Raw genomic sequence first — 15,996 nt, forward strand, 5'->3', positions numbered from 1 at the left:
GGCCACCAAAATATTCATACACTGTTGATGTGAATGTAATATGGTGCAACTGCTTTGGGAAAAGGTCTGGCAGCTCCTATATGAAACTAAACTAACACCCACCCTGTAATCAGCAATTCTACTCTTAGGTATTTATCTAAGAAAAAATGGAAACGTGTACACCAAAAAGACTTACACAAGAATATTTGCTAAAAGCCTAAACTGAAGAACTGGATCACATTTTCAGCAACACAAGAATGGATAAACAAATTGTGCTATGTTCATACACTGGGATATAACTCAAAAAAGAACATCACTATAATAACATAGATAAATATCAAAAACATGCCAAGTAAGAAAAGTCTTACATAAATGAGTAGTTACTATGTGACTTGTTTAAATGACCATGAAGACTAACCTGGGTAAAACTAACCAATGTTGTATAAACTGGAACAGTGCTTGTCTCTTTGGGCAGGGGACTAGGAAGTGAGGATTATGTTGGATTTAGCATAGTAATATTCTATACTTTGAAAGAGGTTTTAGTTACCTGAATGTATATGCACCCCCAAAATCAATAAATGATACACAAGACTTGTGTAATTTCACCTTACATATAAAACTTACTTTAGGGAATTCCCATTGTGGCTCAACGGAAACAAATTTGACTAGTATCCATGAGGATGTGGGTTTGATCCCTGGCCTCCCTCAGTGAGTTAAGGATCAAGCATTGCCATGAGTTGTGGTGTAGGTCCAAGAGGCAGTTTGGATTCCCTGTTGCTGTGGCTATGGCATGGGGGGTAGCTGTAGCTGCCATTCAGTCCCTAACCTGAGAATCAGTGGATAGAGAGATCAATGGATAGAGAGGTGAAAAGTAAAACAAGGAAAGTTATAGAATCTAGATGCTTAGTATATGGGTATTCATTGTGTAAAACCTTTCAAACTTTTATCTGTGGAAATTGCCATAATAAAATATTGGAAACAAAATCAGGCACTGCTGATTTTTCTTTCTTTGCATTTCTCTTGAAAACTTCAAATTCAAATTAAAAAAGCAGGAGAAATATTGACTATAGCTCTCTAATTAAAATAAAGCTTTGATGTTCTGCTTGCTCTTCTGTTTAAATCAGCATCTCTACAATTATTTAATGTGGAAGTGAATAATTTCCTTATCCACAAGGACGTTCTCACAATTAAGAGCAAGCATGGAAAGCAACAAAGAAAGTGTGTTGGCCAGGGAATGCATGCTGAGCCTGGCATATGAGACGCCTGCTGGCAGACCTACCCAATGCCAGCAAGCAGACAGTAGAAGTTCCACCTTCATATAAGGACAAAAAGACACAGTGATTACCTACAAGGCTTTGAAGCCAGGGGCATCTAAGTTTCAATGTGAGCTCTTCTCCCATTAGCTTTCTTTCCCTATTAACATTATTGAACCTGTCTGAGTTTTAGTTTCCTCATTTAACAAATGGGCAAATTATTAGCATGTAGCCTTGAGGGTTATTCTGGGGAATAATGAAATACTGTGGATACTAATGATTATTATTACACACAGACACCCTCAATCACACAGACACCCACATACAACTGAAGAAGAGAGACCAGAAAAGACAAAGTTAAGTTTGATGGAATTTTTTAAAAAGTGAAGTTTTATAAGCAAAATGCGTAATGATAAAATAAGAAACTAGAAAGTATCATACTACACAACTCCTGCTTTATCCCTTATTACTTTTTTCCTTTCTTTTTTTTTTTACACTACATGGGTTGCAGAAGTTTTTTTTCCCCCCTTGAACATTAATGTGGTGACAGCAATGATTATTCCTAAGTACAAGTCTGAATAAAAAGCCACACTATAGAATATTTTACTTTCCCTGCAAATCTCCTCACAACCGTCTCATAAATATATGGGGCTAGAGTCAAGGAAACTGGGCTAAATCCCTCCGTTACTGTTTGGACTGTTCCCAAATCATTCATCATGGACACAAGAGGATGGGAGCTTCTCTTTGGCATATATCATAGGGAGGTCTGGCAGGGTTAAGGGAAAGAGACAAAGGAGCCTATGCTCAAATATCCAGGGTATTTTTACCAATCTAATGCTTTAAAAAAAAATACATGCACAGTATACCTTTGTCAATAAATCCTCTATGTGCTTACACTGAAGGTGCTGAAAATCGCTTAGGTAGTTCAAAACTATATCTGGAGCTTTTTGCAGAAGAGAGTTTTGACAAGTGAAGATGAGAATTTGTATCTCTAGATCCTCAACTCAGTGACCTCTGAAAGTTGCCAGTACTTTTCTGTTGGATTAGAATTGAATGATTCTTCCAATTTGAATGCTATCTATTTTAATTCTACCATTATTTCTAGGCAAGGAAATGGATCTTTTGCAGGGGAACTGGGCCAGTTTGAGGGCAAAAAATATCCTGGTCCCAGGGAAACTATGCATGTTGTGTGAGAGTCCCAAAAATCCATGATAGATTGCTCTGTGCAACTGCACTTAAGTCTGCCTAGGATTCCATGTCCTATTTTAAATCTTTGAAATGAAATTTTATGCCATAGGGTTCTCAATGAGAGGAAAGGGTAAAGGAAAAATATAAAATAAAGCTGAAGCAAGTCAGCACATCTGTTATAGTATGAATGGCTCTTACAATTCTCTTCCTTTCACTTAAAAAAAAGTCTTATTGTTCACTGTTTTATTTGGGAGGTATAAAATTATTTATGGTGTTTAGAGTAGAAGGCCATCGTGTTTTATCTTTTTCTGAGTCCTATGCTTGAAAAAAATTGCCAGACTGTGGTTGTGGCAAGAAGACTTTAAGTGAAAAGTGCATTTTATAATTTCTTTAATTAAACATGATCAAAGGCACCCTCAGATAATTTGAATGAGCATTTTCCTAGTTATGTGGCACTGTCTATATTGTTTTAACATGGCCATTGACTCAGTGAACTTGTTGGTTCAATAGTTCCTTCTGCTATGAACAACGAAAATTTTTTCCACTCTTTGAAACTTAGTGTTTTACTATACACAGATGAAACACACCTGTTTCTGATATACAACCACTTTCAATTCTTGTTAAATGTGAATTCATGAAATGGAAAAAAAAGATCTTTGTTCCACATTCTGGTGTAAGATATAATTTAGAGCTTCGTGCTTTTGATTTAAAAAATAGTGAGCACCTACTATGCACAAGGAAGGCCCTATGGAATCCAACAAATCTGAAAATGTTTATAGAGTAGCCACTCTGTGTCAAGCCCTCTTGCACAATCTGAAAGGTGGACTATGAAAACAAACACTAAGAACAAGCAAGAAAGGAAGAGGGTAGAGAATGCTGGATGGTGGGTTGACTTCTAAGGAGGATGACCAGGGAGCTCAGTATTGGGGAAAATAAGATTGTAATGGGGAAATGTGAAAGAAGATTGAAAAAGTGAGAGTGCAAGCAGTGTAGGTCTTTGGGGGAAGATCTTTCTCAACAGAGAGCAACAAAGGCCTTGAGGTGGAGGAATAATGAACACTTGAAGAGGACAGTGATGAACACCTGGGGTGGAAAGTAGCTTGGGACAAGTTCATAGAGGTAACAAGGAGCCAAATTATATAGGGCCTTGTAAGTCACTGTAAAGACTTTGATTTTTACCATGAGTGAGATAGGAACTTTTGGGGGAATTGAATAAGAGAAGACATTATCTAGGTTTTACTAATAGTTAAGTCAGTATTGTTGCTCTGTTGAATACATACACACAGTAGGATGTGAATGTAGAATCACAAAAACCAGTTAGCAAGCCACTGAGTACCGCAGATGAGAGATGGTTATGGCTTGGATCAGGGTCGTAGATGGGAAATGAAGAGAAGTAGTGAGATTATGAATATATTTTAAAGATACAAGCAGTAAGATTTGTTGAAAGATTGTATGAATTAATGAAGAGAAACAGATGAATCAATGATTCTAAAATGTTGGTTTCTATTTACTAAAAAAAGAGAAGAGGTAAAGCAGATTTTGTGGGTGGAAATGGGATTTCTGTTTTGGACACATTTCATGTGAAATGTCAAGTCAAGAGGCAAGTGAAGATGATTCAGCATGCAGATGGAGATAACCATCTGGAATTGAAGTGGAATCCAGGCTTGATATATATATTTTGAGAGTCATCAGCATGTAGATGATATTTAAAGCTGTAAAATTCTATAAGATCATCTTAGGAGTGAGTGGATATCAATCAAGTTCAAAACCCAAGCTTTACATACTTGAGAGTCCAGACTGATAAGCCAAAGCCAAAAGATGGGGAGAGAGAGATAGAGAGAAGGAGAGAGCAAGATGCCAAGAAGAAATGGCCAATGAGTGAAGAGGAAAATTGAGAAAGCATGATGTCCTAGAAGCCAACTGAAATAAAATAGAATGAAAATTATGCTTTTTGATATATAGACACAATTCTAAGAAATCTTATAAAGACACAGTGATATAAAAATATTCCAAATTTGCTATAGTAAGTAGTGCTACAAAAGATCTGTATTCCAAGTGTCACAGTCACACACAGAAGGGACTTCCTGATATTCGTTCATGAGAGGGCTGCATGAAGTAGGTAGCATTTAAACCCAATGTTGAGAGATGTGTGGAAAGGGAGGAAGAGAGGACAGTGTATACCAGGGGGAACATCATACAAAAAAGTTAGAGAAGGAAAAGAGAAGCAGAAATAGTGAGCTGTTCAAGCTAACCTTAGTGTGGACAATATATAGCCCTACTTTCTGTACACCTCTAAGGCAAGTTTTCAGGGGCTGAGAAAGATGTTCAGATTTTGCTGTTTTTTTGTTTTTAACCATCTCTCAAAAAGTAATGAGTATGAGAAATCTTAACAACATTGCAACTTTCTTTTCAATCCTTTACCCCAATCTAACTCTCATCTACCAAATCTTGTATTTTCATCTCTAAATATAGTAACAGTCATGCAAAGCATCTATCTCTGTCTGTTTAGCATCTATGAAGTTCTTGTTCTATGTAAACTCTGGTGGGAGGAAAAAACACAAATATGCAGAAATATTCATTGTACCATGAGTCCCTATGGTGTTTCAATTCTAAAGTAGGGAAGAAGAAGATGGAAAATTAGGAATAAGATAAGGCTCACTCTTTGAACAGTTGCTCAAATCCATGAGGACAATCTGCCTTAATAGTTGGAAAAATAGAAAATTCATTCTATAGATTTGGAGTTTGGCCCAGCATCATCTGACCTTTGCTTCAGTTCCATGGAGACAAGAACGTTGTGTTGCCCGCAAATGTAGACAAAATTCCTTAGAAATAATAGTCATCATCTCTGGGGTCTGATCAACTCATGGCATTGAAGAGAAAAAGAGAAACAGGAGGAATCACATGAGATTTTATCAGTAATAGACAGGAAATATATTATTAGATTCCATCCCTCAAAAAAAAAATGGACATGGTAAATCTTCTTACAAGTTTTTTAATGTGAATTTTAATTTTAGGGCCAACTTTCCCCATGTTTGGATTCCCAGTGGCATAGTGGGATGAACTGAGTCAGAGGACAATTACCCAATTCAAACTCAGACACCAATTTAAGCATCCTAGTCTTTTTGCACCTCATAGTTCTCATCTGCAAAATAAAAGAGAGGGCACTGGTGTAGAATAAAGAGGGAAAGATTCAACACTTTGGACTCATACAAATTTAGTAGCTATGTGACATTGGGCAAGCTACTGCATGTCTGAATTTCTAAAAATTTAACAATTTTCAGTTGTTAAACTGCAAATTAGAATAAAAGCTCTCACACAGAATTGTGATGAGGATTAAAATAAGTGATGTACAGAAAATTTCTGGCACATAGTAGGTACTTAATAAATATACACCTCCTTCCTTTTTTAACTTGAGCATTTCAATTCCAATATAATGTCAAGCCTTAATTTTGGGGGGGAAATCTTTGAAATTATAGAGTTTACCAATATTCATTGTTTTGAATATTTTTTTAAAAATTGGCATCCAGTTAGTTTCAGAGGATAAGACAGCCTCTACCTTAATTGTAAAAATAAGGTATTTGTAGAGGGCATGTACCACTTGAACAGTGAGAAGACTGGTATTCCCCTCAGGAAAAATTTAAAGATTATTTGGGAAAAATAGGAAGGAAGGAAGGGAGGAAGGAATTTAGTTGATAAATAGTTTTTAAGCCTATAAATTAAAAATGAACCAAGTAGGAGAAAGAAAGGTATTTGCTCTGTTGCCCTTCCTTATAAGACAGGTTAGTTATTAGGGCTGGCATGACATAGTCATCTCTATTTTTCCCCAAAATGGAAAAAAAAATTATTTTATGAAAGTGAGTATATTTACAGCAGAAATGTTAGCTCAGTGAATGATTCAATGCTCTATGTAAGAGGAAATGTATACTTTACTACTTTGACCTTTTTGTATTTTTCATATTTTGCCTGCCTAGATATTGCAACCATTCCTTTCAGCTAGCAGTTAGTCTAGTGTGTCACTGCCTTTATAAAACCAAAGCTTCCCTCCTACAAATGAAAATTTTAAAGTCCTCCTGTTTGATCTCTAGTATCATACAGTTGCTACTTCAGACATATAAAATGCCAAAGCATGAAGAAAACACAATAAATAGCCACCATCCCTTAGCACTGTCCATTATTCAATGTTTCAGTTTGTCGTACATTATGAAATATAAACGAAGAAAAAGAGGGAGGGAGACAGAGCAGTAATTTACGCCTGTCTAGAAAGTTTGGCACAGCAGCTCCAAGTATAGGGAGCCATTTACAGGAGAAAAAAAACGTAACTATGGAAGTATGGAAGATGAGGTCATCCACCAGCAGCAATCTTTCAAATGCATAGACACTTCTGGATTCATGAGGTGAGAATGAACAGTGCAGAGGACTGTGAAATTCATTTGTAGTGTTTGAATTTGTTAACATGCGTTCTCAAGCTGTCATTGTTATGAGATAGTGGTCAAATTGTAAGTGAAAAAAAAATCAGTATGGAAAATATCCCTGTTAATTGAAATCATAATAGTGTTAAACATAAAAAAGGAGACTATATGTAACTCTAAAATATTATTTTAAAGAGAAAAAACTACGTAAATTTAGGAGACCCTTTTTTAAAAAAAAATCTTTACCTGAACTTTTAAATGATTGAGTTGAATTAATTCCAGTTTATTTGAGTGTATTTGTCTTCTATTAAGAATGATAAAATTTTGTCTTGAAGTGTCTTTTTTAATTAAACTTTTTCTTCGAGGCAGAATTAAATTTATCAATAATTAAAGACAAAAAATTTATGAAACAATGATTTATACCTTTCTTACATTTCTCTCACAAAATCCCACGTAGATATTATGTCACTTGCAAAATCAGAAGAGGGAAATGCCCAATATATCTTAATTCTTTCTCTAGAAGGAGACAAATCAAAATCTAGGAATAATATGATCAAAGTATTCAAGTGTTTCAGGGTGAGAGAAGGAGAAGGAGGTGGTATGAATATTGGCCTCCTGGTCTCAGTGTATACTAGGAAAGATTAAAATAATGGGCATTAATAAGGCATCACTTATTCTGAAAGACTTGTCTAGCAATCCAGAAATTTTAAAAGCAAGCATTTGAGCTAACAAAAATGCACAGGTATACTAATAAACATTATTAAATAAAGGGTAAGATCAGGAAAATCTGAAAGGGTATGTAAAAACCTTATCTGTACAGACCAGAGATTTTTAAATTTTAAAGTGTATACAAATCACTCGGGATCTCATTAAAATACAAATTCTGAATCAGTTAGTTGGGATGGTACCCAAGATCCTCCATTTCTCACAAGCTCCCAGGCCAAGCCCTTGCTGCTGGTCCACAAACAACACTTGAAGTAGAAAAGTCCAGATCCTGACAAAGAAAGTTTATTCTAGAAATTGCATCTAAAAAAATCCGAATATCAATTTTTTTATCATTCATTTATATACATATTTTTTCTACTGTACAGCATGGTGACCCAGTTACACTTACATGTATACATTCTTTTTTTCTCACATTACATGTTTCATCATAGGTGACTAGACAGAGTTCCCAGTGCTACACACAGCAGGATTCCATTTCTAATTGATCTTTCTTATCAACACCTGTCCCCATGCTGTTATTTTCAATGCAGTCTACTCTAGAAAGCATAAATAAAAGTAACATAGTCAAACAATCACAATGTGATATTCTACTAATGTAAATAAATGAATTATTTAACTCAATTCTCAAAACAGCTGGTGAAGTAAATAATTTTATTACCTTCACTTTATGGAAAAATAAACAGGCCTGGGGAATTTAATTAATCAAAGACACAGATGCACGATTTAGAAACAATTTAGAATTTGGCAAATCTGATTCTAGAGCCTAAATATTTTAGTAAATTACATTGCAATTATCAAGTGGCTCTAATGTATTCTTAGTTATCTTGCAAACAAAGCAATAGACACAAAAGATTGAGTAGGGATACAATTATGTGTGAACTTTAGGGTATACCATCTTCATTGACAGCTTCTAGAACAGGAGTCACTTAGAAATAACTGATCTTGACATTACAGATCTTGCATGTGTGGTAAATAGCAGCCTTGATGCAATAAATAATCTCTTTTAAGAGCCAGAATAAATAAAAGATGAAAATCAAACACTGGATTGAGTTTATTAAAGAAAGGAGAAATATATTCAAGATAAGGACATACTGGATGTTCCACAGCCCTGAAAATATGGATAACCCCTAACGTTCCAGGTCTGAAAAAAATAGCTCTTAAATTTTAGAAGCCCTAAAGGATTTTACTAAATGGAGGAAGGGTACACTATTAAGTATTTTATGCATTATGTTATTTTTAAAGTGTATAATCCCTCCTGTGGTATGCTGGCCCCAGGGTCTTTGAATGAGCCTAGACCAGAATTAACTAGGAGCCATCATTTTCATTATAAGTATGTTGTAATTATGTTTGCTTATTTCACAGTGTTTAATATACTCCTTCCTGTTAAACTACATACAAGGCTTTTAGCACCTGTTGCTTATTTCTACCAGACTGAAAATATTCCTTTCTCTTTATTATTCATGTGCAAGGATAAGATGAACTTGCCAAGAGCTGTCATTCTTGAATGCACCTGCCAAGTGTCAGATATTTTAATAGCTGAAATGCTTATAGCATATGCTCTGGTTGCTGCAGCTACCAACTTTCAGTGCCTGGTATTTCACATGAGATTGAACATATGCAAGATGACAGATTCATTCCTTGATATATGCATATATGACCATGTGCCCATGGGTATACACCACACTTATATAATATCCCCAGGTTAGCTTTGGCTAAGAATGTAAGTAATTTACTACTTTACATCTTCAACTTTTGAAAATCAACATTAAATCCCTTGGACTATAGTTACTGATTTGTTGGCAGTTTCTTTCATGGCATCAGGCCGTTTACTAAAAAATAAAATGAAATTGAGTTTTTGGCTACACGCTAGTACCCTACTCCCTATTTTGATAAGTGCTTTACTTTACTTTTCTAAGGATGCCAAATACTTTCCCCACTCTTCTATTAGGTCTTCAGTCCATCCAGATAAAAGTAAGTACTGCAAAGCTACAGTAGTTGGGGAATGGGGCCTGGAATAGAGGTGTCCATCCTTGAGTCCTACTGAAGTACTCAGTAGGTTAAAAATGGAAAACAGTGTGTCCCTTTTCCATGATTTTTTCAACTCTACCCTACCAGTCTTGTCAGATCTTATCAGAGGTGTGGAATAGAAGGTAGGAGGAGTTGAGAAGGTTTTTTAGAATGCTTGTGTGTGACTAATGCCAAGAAAGATGGAGTGATGATGAGTCTGCTTTCCTTGCTTTACCACATTCCCAACAGCAAGTGAAGCCTTCCATGTTCTGTTCAGTTCTCAGGAAGCCCATGTGCTTTAGTACGTTTACTTCCCCTGGCCATGAGTATATAAATACTTGGCAAAAACATTAACTCCCTTTCCTTGAGAGATATCGAAAATCCATCTAAAAGTTTCCTGAAATCCACAGTAAAACTGACCTCGCAGCAGTCTTATTTTATGAACACCCTTCTTCATGTGACCTCAAGATAGGACAATTTAGGATAATTAAACTTCCCCTTTGAAACAGTAGAGCAAAATATCTCTAGGCCTTTCCCTCCCTCCTTCTCTCCCCCTTTCTCTATGTTTCTCTCTTGCTTTCACTCTTCCTTCCTCTCATATGTGAAAACACCACTCAGAGTCCAAGCCACTTGATAATTTAAGAATGAATTACACATCCTAAGACTTTACCATTAGAATATACTAATAGAGTTTAGTTGATTAACAGCAAGCTTTTATGAACCAAGTGGTCAAGAACCTTGTTGGTATAGCAACCAGATGCAACAAAGGGACTTTTCTCAGAGGAAGAATTTTCAACGATGTTATTTTTGATAAGTCTACGAACCTCTACACTAGTAATTCCTTTTGCCTCCTAGAAAGGGAGGTCCTGCTGTATAGAGCCATAGTCAAACTGGATTTTTCTTATCCTCAGTTAACTTACAATGCCTCAGTAACTAAACCTCCTTAGATATGATTCAGTCACAAGTGGGATTTTCTCAGATGTTCCTGGCACACAATTTCTAATTGATGCCACTGATGACAAAAAAACAAGACTGGGACATACTTGAGGACAAAAAAGATTCTTCAGGTATATTAAGAAAGAGTTCATTTTACCCAGCAAAGGAACAGAGCATCTGCAGGTTGTTGTCTTTGTTCACATGGACTACAAATCTACTACCTATTAGTTATTGGGTCATTACCTAGGAAGACAGCCCTAGAAGAAGGTCTGAGCTGGTGGCTTTCAGCAGACTCAGAACACATAGGGGACAGAGTTTGAACTCTTTCAAGGCCACCTATCAAAGAATTCCAAAGAGAATTCTGTGCAGTCACTGATAAAATTTAAAAGATTAGAGACCAAGTTCTAGCTGGAATAATTTGAAAGCTCTGACATGTACCATTAGATTGTTTGATGAACACTTCCAGAAGAATGAGATGTCCGTTTTGACCTTTGCAGTGTGAGTAACACATGTCGAAAAGGAGGACAGAAAGCTTATTTTTATACAGATAGCAGAAAGCCGCTCTCCTTGTTAAGAAAGTATGGCAGGCTGATTTTGTCTTTCTTTTTCCTTTGTAATTTGAAAGTCCTCCCAGATAAACCTTCATGGTATACAACGTGGTTTTGACATCCTGGCTTTATGCCTCTCACTGTTTATAAGTCATGCAAGGAAGTCATCTATCTTGACCAGTATGGCTCAGACATATTTTCCATGTTAATTACACATGTTTGGACTGACATCGCAGTGACACAGTTTTTGTTTAAAACAACAGAATGTAGGGCTCTTTAACTCAACAAATGTAGGTAAAAATTCTCCTTAGAGTGAATGTAACAACTCTGGAAATTATAAAGGCATGGGCAATTGTGGCTGAAACCCCAGAGACCTAGAAGATGATATTCTGCAATGCTCCCTTATTTAGATTAAAAGCATGTTGGAAAAATTCAACATAATTATCAAAAAAGTGATAATTATAATAATATATATGTTAGACATTCCAACAAGACTGGTGTCCTAAAAATAATCACCAGCTTAAAAAGGAAGCAGAGGCATTTTTAACTATGACCCAATGGAACTGTTCAAATTTTGGCTGTGTTTTTGAACAGGACCTCAACATTTTTTTACACTTACCAGAACACCAGCAGTTAACCCCGTAATGGCCAACTGCTAGTTATTACCCTACATTTGGTCCACAGCTGCATGGTTCTGCTCACTTTATTGTCGTTTCAGCCCTCAACCCATTAGATGCCTGGTGACCGCTTGCATGCAGAGGGGCCTTTGGTTAACTAAATCCCCATCAGGATCACAGCTGTTGTAAAATATTCGGTGACAAAAATATCCATGTGCAATGCATGGTAGATAAATCTGTAAGCCAATTTAAGCAAAACTTGAAAAACAAATGAGGGGCCTAGTCGAATTTTCTGGCTTCTAAACACTATAGACTGCATTTTCTTTATTTAGGGAGAATATGCTTTGTAAAATTCCAGCATTCCCCTCTCAGTGAAATGGATAATTAGGCTAAATTTTAAAGTTATAGGTCTAGTTCAGCAAAAACATGCTTTTCCACCTTCTTTCTTTTCTTGGGGGGGTTATATATATATAACAAATATATATATATTTGTTATTCGCCCAATTTTTTTTCTACTGTACATCATGGTGACCCAGTTACACATACATATACACATTCCATTTTCTCACATTATCATGCTCTATCATTAGTGACCAGACACAGTTCCCAGTGCTACACAGCAGAATCTCATTGCTAATCCATTCCAAAGGCAATAGTTTGCATCTATTAACCCCAAGCTCCCAATCCACCCCTCTCCCTCCCCCTCTCCCTTGGCAACCACAAGTCTATTCTCCAAGTCCATGATTTTCTTTTCTGTCTTTTCCACCTTCTTTCACTCAGCAATTGGAAAATGAATGGCATGTTTAATCTTTCAAACAAATTCCTGACTTGGGTGTAATACTAACATCAGCAGTGGGTATTAATTCATGTTGTGCTTCAAATACCAAACCTTTGTTTCAGTATCTCCCAGCCAGGAGGCTTAGCACAGGGATAGTATGTTTACAAGTAAATTTTATCACAACTGTTTGCAACAGCTAATGCTGCCAGGTCTGGTTCATTGTAAAGAGTGCCCTGAAAGTGCCCTATAGGTTAACTATGGTTGGTGTTATAAAGGCCAACATTACATCCAGTTACAACATTGAGAGGGTTGTGCTAATTGTGTTTCTTCCTGCTACCGGGAAGCTTTTTTTAAAAAAGGAAGAAGGCAAGGAAATAAATGACCTATACCCAGAAAAGAGGAAGAAGAGATCCATTTTTCGGTTGTGTCATTTTGTCAAGATTCCAAATCAAGTAACAAATGTGATCTGAAACTCCCTTAGAGCTAACTAAATTTAACCCCACAAAGAGGGAGTTGTTTCTGGGTCTAAATTTTGGTTTGTACCTGCCTGTATTGATTGATTTGAATTCTTACCCCACACAGATTCTCTTCTTTTCATGACCTTATTGAGATATTCCTTAAGAGTCAGTGACCTAGATTTTTCTCTTCCATTAACTCATTGGTACATACAATGTACCAAGCACTGGGGAGAAAATAATGTCACAGTCCCTACATGCAAGGAATCCAGAGTTCAGAACCATATCATCTCTCACATATAGGAGAGGGAAGATTCTTTTTTTTCACCTACCATTCATTCTCCAGTCCTCTGCTGCCATAAATTATACAAATAAGAGGGCAAAGTAGCATTACTTACTTCTACTGTATCCCCAACTTGTGGTAGGAGAGAACTCATGTGTATATTATCTATGCAGTGATGGCTTACTGACTTCTTAATGTTGTTGACTGAGAAAAACATTTTTGAAAAATTGAAAATTATCAGGTAGATATCTGAAGTGTAACCAATGTATTATGTGCATGGAGTTATAAATATGGTGTAATTTAGGAGTTCCTGTCATGGATCTGCAGAAACTAAATGGACTAGTATCCATGAGGATATGGGCTCAATCCCTGGCCTTGATCAGTGGGTTAAGGATCTGGCATTGCTGTGAGCTGTGGTGTAGGTCACAGATGTGGCTTGGATCCTGCATTGCTATGACTGTGGCTGTTGTGTAGGCCGGCAGCTGCAGCTCCAATTCAACCTCTAGCATGAGAACTTCCTCATGCCATGGGTGCAACCCTAAAAAAAAAATACAAATATATATATATATATATATGTATATATATATATATATATATATATATATATATACAAAATAGAATTTATACATTCTCTCTTTAAGGAATTTAAGTCAAGGAAAACAACATTATAACAATTAAAAACAGAATGTAATGAATTACAATTTGTATGGTGTGGGTGTATGTGATGTGAAAAATAAGATTATAATTTTTTATCATGGACGAGCTCTTGGTTTAGAATTGTTTGAATTCTGATAGTCTCACATCATGTCATTCTACTCATTGACGTTCTTCAGAGGGTCCCCTCCATCCATAAGATAAGCACTGGAAGTGCTGTGTGGAGTCCAGAGGTGAAGTGCAGCTCCTGTCTGCTACATGAAGCCAGTGAGATTCTCAAAGAAATCATCAAGAACAGTGACTTCCAAGCCTACTTTTGTCTATCTCCCCTTTGGGCCCCTATCTCTTTCGCCCATATTTTATCTCTTTCTTCTTGTGTCTCCTCTATTGATTAATGCTGTGCTATCATTTGAAGGAAGGTCATGGTTCATAAAATAGGGGTTTTCTATAAAGTTAACAAAGATTCAAACCAAAATAAAAGAAGTTTTGGGATTTGGATGTGAACTTCTATCTGACCAAGAAGACCTATAACATATATCCCTTTACACTGAATATATAAACCTGGATCTAAGCATTACCAATTTTCTTCTAATGTAACAAGAAAGTACAAAAGTAAACATTTTTTGAACTTGTTTAAAGTTTTAAAAAAAAACTGGAGCAGCTCATTTTCTTAAACTAGAGGAGAAATGAAGATGTAGCATTCAGTTCAGTCCAAAAATCACTGAGTGTGTATATGTATGCATGTGTATATATATCCTAATATGTATATATGCTATTAGGTGAGATGTTGTGAGCACAAAGGAAAATAATACAGTCTCATACATCAAGTTACTTCTAATCACAGGAGAAGTAGAAAATGATCCAAGAGCTTAACAGTGATATAAATTGCAAGAAGAAGGAAAAGTAAAATAAAACATACAAAGGACGAGCACCTGGCCAATACCAGATAAGCCTTCAAGAGGCGGGTAAACTCGCTCTTAAAAGATCGAAATTTAGGAATTCAAAGAAGAGTAATAATATAGACTCTTCGAAGGAAACAGTTTCTGAAAAGAATAGGAGCATAAAATATGTTGAATTTTAGGGAACGTCAAATAACTCAATACAAAAGGCAGGAGATGGAGAGACAAAAGAAGAGACTGGGAGAGAAGGCTATGACCAATCAGGAACAGCTTCATATACCAGATTACAGAGTTTGGAATTTATTAGATGATAAATATACATTTAAAATTTTTATGGAAAAAACATCATGATGAGCTAATAAGGGCATATTAGGCACTATTTGCCATGAATAGGAAAAATAAACATACTGAATATATACAGGAAATGAAATCAATAGGATTTTACATGGGAAATGTAGAGGAAAAGCTGGAGTCAAATATGTCTCTCAAATTTTGTCTTGAGTGATTAGTTCATTGACAGATTTTACTACTGGAAATAAGAAACAGAAAAGGTAATGGGATCAAGAGCACAGATGGAAGCTTAAGTCTTTCTGTCTTTTTTGCCATTTCTTGGGTCTAATTGGAACTGTAGCCGCTGGCCTACACCAGAGCCACAGCAACGAGGGATCCAAGCCGCGTCTGCAACCTACCCCACAGCTCACGGCAACGCCAGATCCCTAACCCACTGAGCAAGGCCAGGGATCAAACCCGCAACCTCATGGTTCCTAGTCGGATTCGTTAACCACTGAGCCACGACGGGAACTCTGGAAGCTTGTCTTAAGTGGGAGGTAGGGAATTTAAAAATACCTGAAACTACAGAGGAGATAAGGTAAAAATATAAATGAGTTTGTCTAATCGTCAGTTTTCTCTGAAACTAGATAGAGTTTTAGAATCTATCAGACAATATCTATCTAAAAGAAAGATTTTAGATTATTTCTGAGATAAATAATCCATATTCTAAGTAAGAATGATAACTAAGTGGAACAGTACTTCCTAAGAATTCTAACTATAGAATTTTGTGGCTTTAGAAAACATTACATCTGCACCATTACCTGAAACTAGATTTTTTTTAGTGTACCATATAAACTCTGCATTTAACTTAAAAGTGAAAATACTGCGCTATAAATCTTATAAATATTGGAAACTATACATTTCATGAGATATTATCCAATCTTTAATAAAAAGAAAACACTTAGGCTAACCATTTATGACAGAGAAAGAGAAA

General features: G+C 36.1%; 1 protein-coding gene across 6 annotated transcripts in view; it reads right to left on the bottom strand.

Annotated features, from left to right (window-relative positions):
* The window catches only part of LOC110255479 (uncharacterized), a 109,267-nt gene that overhangs the window by 34,932 nt on the left and 58,339 nt on the right, over positions 1 to 15,996 (bottom strand). The window contains exon 1 of one of the 6 annotated variants that reach the window (XR_014815915.1): positions 5,183 to 5,274. The exons of the other annotated variants lie outside the window; for them this stretch is intronic. The gene's annotated coding sequence lies outside the window, so the exon portion shown is untranslated. Of the gene's footprint in view, positions 1 to 5,182; positions 5,275 to 15,996 lie in introns of those variants that run through there. 6 annotated transcript variants of the gene reach the window in all.

The sequence above is a fragment of the Sus scrofa genome, chromosome 9, assembly GCF_054392235.1.
Source record: "Sus scrofa isolate SSC_HxYL_T2T_F1_AM1 chromosome 9, Sscrofa_HxYL_maternal_Yorkshire_Landrace_v2.0, whole genome shotgun sequence".
In the NCBI taxonomy this organism is placed as follows: domain Eukaryota; kingdom Metazoa; phylum Chordata; class Mammalia; order Artiodactyla; family Suidae; genus Sus; species Sus scrofa.